This window comes from Elgaria multicarinata, chromosome 17 (genome assembly GCF_023053635.1).
Source record: "Elgaria multicarinata webbii isolate HBS135686 ecotype San Diego chromosome 17, rElgMul1.1.pri, whole genome shotgun sequence".
Classification (NCBI taxonomy): Eukaryota; Metazoa; Chordata; class Lepidosauria; order Squamata; family Anguidae; genus Elgaria; species Elgaria multicarinata.
The window spans coordinates 7,671,205-7,677,731 of record NC_086187.1 but is presented as its reverse complement, the minus strand read 5'-3'; positions in this window follow the sequence as shown (position 1 = coordinate 7,677,731).

Genomic DNA, 6,527 nt, shown 5'->3' with positions numbered 1-6,527 from the left:
AGAGACAGAACTGGCTTCCTGTTCTGGAGGGAAATAGGTAGCCGTGAGCAATGGGACCTTGGAGCAAAGACGCCTAGGAGGGTTGGTTGTGGAACTTCAGCTTGTCGGTCTTCCCATGCTGGTTGGAGTATACTAGGGTGACCATATGGAAAGGAGGACCGGGCTCCTGTATCTTTAACAGTTGTATTTAAAAGGGAATTTCAGCAGGTGTCATTTGTATATATGGGGAACCTGGTGAAATTCTCTCTTTATCACATCAGTTAAAGCTGCAGGTGCCCTGCCCTCTTTTAAATCTGGTCACAGTATAGCTGCAGTATAGCTCCTGCAGCTTTAACTGTTGTGATGAAGAAGAAATTTCACCAGGTGCGACATGCATACCAATGACACCTGCTGAAATTCTCTTTTCTATGCAACTGTTAAAGATACAGGAGCCCGGTCCTCCTTTTCATATGGTCATCCTAGGTATACTGAGAAATGTAGTCCAACCCATCTGGAAATCACCAACTTGCGGTCAGCCACCATAGGACATGTTCCTGTACAGAGTCCGAATTTCAGGGCTTTTTGAAGCCTCCAGACGGTTTCCGCACGCAGGAAATAAGATGTCAGTGCATTGAGTCCTCTCATCTTTTCTGAGAGGCTTGATAAATATTTGTAAACAAGTCATTACCAAGACGGGGAACACACTGTGAAATGGAGGGGTGGGGGTGGGAAATGCATCTAGGATGAAAGAATAACTCAAATGCCAGAAACTAGTTCTTTTCATTGAAAGGGCAGGTTCAAAAAGTGTTGGATTAGAAGTTTATGCTCTGTATCTTTCCGTAGCCTCCCTGCAATGAGCTTGTAAATAGTATCTTTGCAAGTATTGATCTTTGATTTTCTGGTTCATGCGAGGGAAACAGTAAGCCCAGAGGCTGCTACACTCACGCATTTCGAGCGGAATTTGAAGGCGATGCCAATTAGACGTTGAAATTCCACTGGAGGCCATTTTCTCATTTAATTGCCAAAGTAGCCTGCTGGGAGATTAAAGCATTTATGAAACTTTGCTTCTTCTTTCTGCGTCTTCTTCTTTTTTTAAAAAAAAAATAATGCTGAGTAATTGCAGGCTAGATTCTTAGTTCTGTTGACACTTGGTTGATAAGGTGGCATTCAGCAATCTCTCTCTGGAGGATATTGTGAATCATCACCCAAAGAAATAAGCAACGTTAGCATGGTTTTATAAATGACTACTGATTACATGCTTCCCCTATGAAACTACTTGATTGCTTAAGTCACCATCTGAGACCTCCTGGTAAGTTCTTCTTAACATGCTCTCCACCTCCTGAGACACGAGCCACTCTCACTTTGAGGACTCCCCCAAAGTGAGGGGATGGGGTGGGTGGCCTGCCTGGAGAGCAGTGTCAGCTGCACAAAGCGGCTGACATGGATCTCTAGAGAGTAGGGATGTGCTCCACTTCTAATCGGACCGGAGAAGCAGGAGTGGAGTGGGGGGCTTCGCCTGCCCTTAAGGCGGAGGCAAAGAGGATTGGGGGGCCAGCGGAGTGTGGCGAAGAGGATCGAGGTGAAGGCGGATCCTTCGCCTCGATCCGGAGCTCCGCCGGAAAGGTAAGTGGGGTTTACCGGGCCCTGCCGCTGTCACTGTCGCCCATGCGGCGACAGCAGCAGGGCCTGGTAACCCCCTCCACCCTCCTCTCCCTTACCTGCCTCCGTCCGCGGTCCGTCGGCGTCTTCAATTGAGCCTGTGGTTCAACCAGGAAGTCTGGGCCGCTTGCGGCCCAAACTTCCTGTTTGAACTGTGGGCTCAATTGAAGACGCCGACGGACCACGGACGGAGGCAGGTAAGGCCCCCCTCTCCCTTGGTCCCTTACCGGGCTCTGCCGCAGGGCCCAGTAACCCCCCTGCCCTCCTCTCCCGGCCTTACCTGGCGCCACTCCCCTCCACTGCGGAGCTCCGATTTGGAGCCGGAGCTCCGCGGCGAAGAGGAGCGGAGTATAGGCGGAGCGGCGCGGAGCGGACCGATCTGAAATTTTCGGATCGGCCCGTGGGGGGTCCGTGCACACCCCTACTAGAGAGGCCGCCCACCCAATTTCTTGGTCCGTAGAGCTCGCATGCTTGACCTCTCCTTCTGGGAAGAATGCTCAGGTTACCTCTGTGGAGACTTTCCTAGACCCATACGCTGTGCTTTAAGGGGTTCTTCCTTAAAGCACAGCAGTTGGATTTGGGCATCTCTCCAGAGAATTTGCGAACTTGATTTCTTGTTCTGGGGGGAGAAGGCACCGGAGGGTGGGCAGCAACAGTGTGTGGGGGTAGGGTTGCCATACGTCCCGGAAAACCAGGAATGTCCCGATTTCCACGAGATTCTGAAATGTCCCGACCGGCTGGGCAAGAATCCCAGATTCCTGGTCCAGCTGGCTGGAGAAATTCTGACCTCCAAAATGGTGCCTTGAGCCTGCTCAGTGGAGCGGCAGCAGCAGCAGAGAAAAAGACACATCAATCTGGTGCCTTTTCCAGAGCATCTCCGCTCCTCCACAGGCTCATCTGAGTCACTCACCGTGACACACCTTATTGCGCCTGCGGACGCTTAGAAGAGGAACCACAGGGAGGAAAGGCGCACGTGCGCTCCTCAGGCTACCTGAGTCCCATGCAATGCAAAGGAGTTGGGTGAGCTTGGCTGGTTGTGGTCAGACCTGTAGGGTAAGCGCGGGGCGGAGCTGCTGGGTTATTTGTGGGGGAAGAAAGAGAGTTTTGTGGGGGACGAGGGATGAAGGAGAGAGGGGAGAAAGGAAAGAAAAGTCACTAAAAAAATCACCCTTCAAAAACCCACCTCCTTGGATTTGGGTTGGAAGCCTCAAATCTGTTACTTGGAAGTAAGTTGCAGTGAATTTAAGATGTCTGGTTTTACAGTTGATGTTTTAATTGAAAAATCGGGCTCTGCAAAAATTGGGCTTTTCCTAGATCTTTATATATTGCTCAGTTTTTAAAAAACAATCCTACCCTCCACCAAAAAAACCCACAAATTGTCCCGGTTTTGTGGATTCAGAATATGGCAACAGCAGCCTGCGTCCTCCTGCAGCAGGTGATGGGACATCTTGTACCACTGCATGTTACATGGATTGTTAGCTGGGTGAGACACAATACTGTGGATGTTGACTTAAAAGTAAACCCTATTGAGTGCAATGGGCCTTACTCCCAGGCAAGTGAGGAAGGGAAATTGCCCATTCTCAAGGTATCTCCTTGTCTAAATAGGCAGCATTAGATGAAATCTCTCCAAAAAGCTCTATACAAACGTTGCACACCCTGCCCTGCATTCCATGACGAGATTTAGAGCTCTATCACGCCAGCGATTTAGTTACACTCTCGCCATGCCTGGTGTAGCCAATGTAGGCCGGAATATCTGGAGAATCCTAGAACTCCTGTAATCCCTCACCATTGGCTTTGTTGGCTAGGGATGCTCTGAGTCATGGGCCAAAACATCTGGAAGGCCAAAAGTTGCCCATCCTGGTCTCTGTATTTCTGTCTCAGTTGTGTGTCCTCTTGTTTTTGGTAAGAAGCTGTGTTAGCTCAGGGGCTGTATATGAGCTGCATCACACCAGTGATTTAGTGCACTCCCACCATGCCTGGTGTGCAGATGACGCCGTGCCTGTCGTGCTGCCTCTTCCCCAGCCTCTTCCGTCTTTTCCTAGAACACCTAAAGTCTGGATTATTTTCCCTAAGCCTGTTTTCCTTTGTTGTGAGGCGTTCTATTTACCTGTGATACTCCCGGTGTTCACATTGCCTGCTGCCCATTCCTCGCCATCTGCTCCTAGCACTGTCCCTTCCTTTGGGGCTGAAGCCACTTCCACGAACCAGGGTTGACCTCTCTCCTCACTCTGCCTGGATGCCTCCTTGTCCCACACACAGCTTCAGCCCCAGTGGAGCTTCATCCATTGCTGCTTTGGAGGAGGCCCTATTCTGTGGCCCTGACCAACAAGGAACTCTGCTTTCCTCTGAAAAAGGTAAATAATACCTGCTCTGACTTTATTCACCAGCCTTTTTCTTGATATTGCTCTATATTTGGCTGTTCTTCATTGTGGTCTCTGTGCATCAGACCTATGGGCTCTGCGCCTGCGCAGAGACCTCGTCCGGGAAACTTCTAAAGCTAATGGCGTTTTAGGCAGGAACCCCTCCCCCACAACCAAGTGCGCATGCACCAACGGCCCCCGCCTTCCCCTCAGTCTCTCTTCAACCACCCTCCTGTCCTCCTTGCTCCTTATTTGGCAAAGCATACCTCCATCTTTTCTTGCTCTATCACTGTTAAGATTCATAAGAGAATCCTTTTCTGGTGATTGCTAGAGGTGGGTGCATTAACCAATCTTTCCCTTCTGTAAACCTTCGTGGTAAAATTTAAAAAGTGTGTTTTTCACCCTGAAACTTCATCAGAGTTGAGCTAATTAGAATTGTAGATCACAAGCTGAATATGAGCCAACAGTGTGATGTGGCTGCAAAAAATGCAAATGCTATTGTAGGCTGCATTAATAGAAGTAGAGCTTCCAAATCACGTGAGGTACTGGTTCCTCTCTATTCGGCCCTGGTTAGGCCTCATCTGGAGTATTGCAACCAGTTCTGGGCACTGCACTTCAAGAAGGACGCAGACAAGCTGGAGGGGGTTCAGAGGAGGGCAACCACGATGATCAGGAGTCTGGAAACAAAGCCCTATGAAGAGAGACTGAAAGAACTGGGCAAGTTTAGCCTGGAGAAGAGAAGATTGAGGGGAGACATGAGAGCACTCTTCAAATACTTAAAAGGTTGTCATAGAGGAGGGCCAGGATCTCTTCTCGATCCTCCCAGAGTGCAGGACATGGAATAATGGGCTCAAGTTATAGGAAGCCAGATTCCAGCTGGACATCAGGAAAAACTTCCTGACTGTTAGAGCAGTACGACAATGGAACCAATGACCCAGGGAGGTTGTGGGCTGTCCCACACTAGAGGCATTCAGGAGGCAGCTGGGCAGCCATCTGTCAGGGATGCTTCGAGGCGGATTCCTGCCTTGAGCAGGGGGTTGGACTGGATGTCCTTATAGGCCCCTTCCAACTCTACTATTCTATGATGTACTCCGCCTTGGGTTCCTTGCAGGAAAAAAGGTGGGATATAAATGCAATAATAAATAATTTATACTGTTTATAATTGATACAGTATAATTTATACTGTTGTTTTATACTTTGAATGGTTTTAATTTTTGTGAACCGCCCAGAGAGCTGTGGCTATTGGGCGGTATAGAAATGTAATAAATGTAATGTAATGTAATAAATAAATAAATACATAAATACATAAATAAATAATAAAAATTAATTACTTCAGTTGGTCTAAGTTTATCATGTGATCTACCTTGTGAGTGCCACCTCTCTCCAATGGATCCTAATATTTCTGTGTCATTTGAGTACATGCATACAAGTGTGAGTGTATGCATACATTTGATCCAAGTAGCAGATTGTGACTTCCATGTGTGTATGTGCGTATACACCTACAGCTATAAAGAATGCCCCACCCCAGTAACAATAGGGCCCAGAGGCCATGAAATGCAACAGGTCCAGTTGGTCTGTGACGTTTCTGTGCAAATCTCAAATGCATAAAAGAGGAGTGCAGTGCCTAGGCATAACAACAGTAGCTGTGAGAACACCATCTGCCTAGCTTTGCTATTCTAATTCATCATGTGTCGTGGGAGAAGAAACCCTGGTCTTTATTGAATCCTAAACAAATCGAATCAAATGCTGATGTATTATAGCTCAACCATTTCATGAAATTCCTTGTATATGTTTGGACTAGACAGAAATCTTATGACGTTGCTCTTCCCATCCCCTGTTTCATACCATCCCCTTTGTTAATGGATGCCCCCCTCTTTTTCAGAATTCCAAATGTAACAGGGTGGGTAGATGTGTAAGGGTATCACTTCAACACGTATTAAGTCTCTTAAACTAATATAGAACTGCAGTTTTGGGACAAGGAAGCAGATCTGTGTGGTTTAGTATCAACATCATGAGAAAAACAGCTGGAGTGAAACAAAACATGATAAGTATGCAGGTCTTGAAACAAGGTATAAAAGGGATCATAATGAAATGGTGTTGCAGGAGCGTGCTTCACAGTTGTGCACTAGAATTGAAATGAAGGCTCCAATCCTACGCACACTTACCTGGGAGTAAACCCCCATTGAATTTAACGGGTCTTCATATGCATAGTAAATGTGTATGATTTTGAAATTCAGCAGAATTTGAACATTAGGGAATTTGAGAGAGAATAACCTGACCATCTCTCCATATTCCCAGCAGTAATAGGGTAGAAGTTGTTAAAAACCAAAACAGGGTTCCAAATGCAGGTAGTTCAAGAATTTTTTAAAAATCATCTTTGGAGGTTCTTCAGAAACATGTATTTGGCAATTCAGCACAGCTGATGGAGGGTATCAAGATCCCGTGGAATTCCCTGCCTCTGGAGGTCAGGCAGGTGTCAACTTTGTATTCCTTTTGGTGCCTCCTAAAAATGTCGTTGTTCCAGGAAGC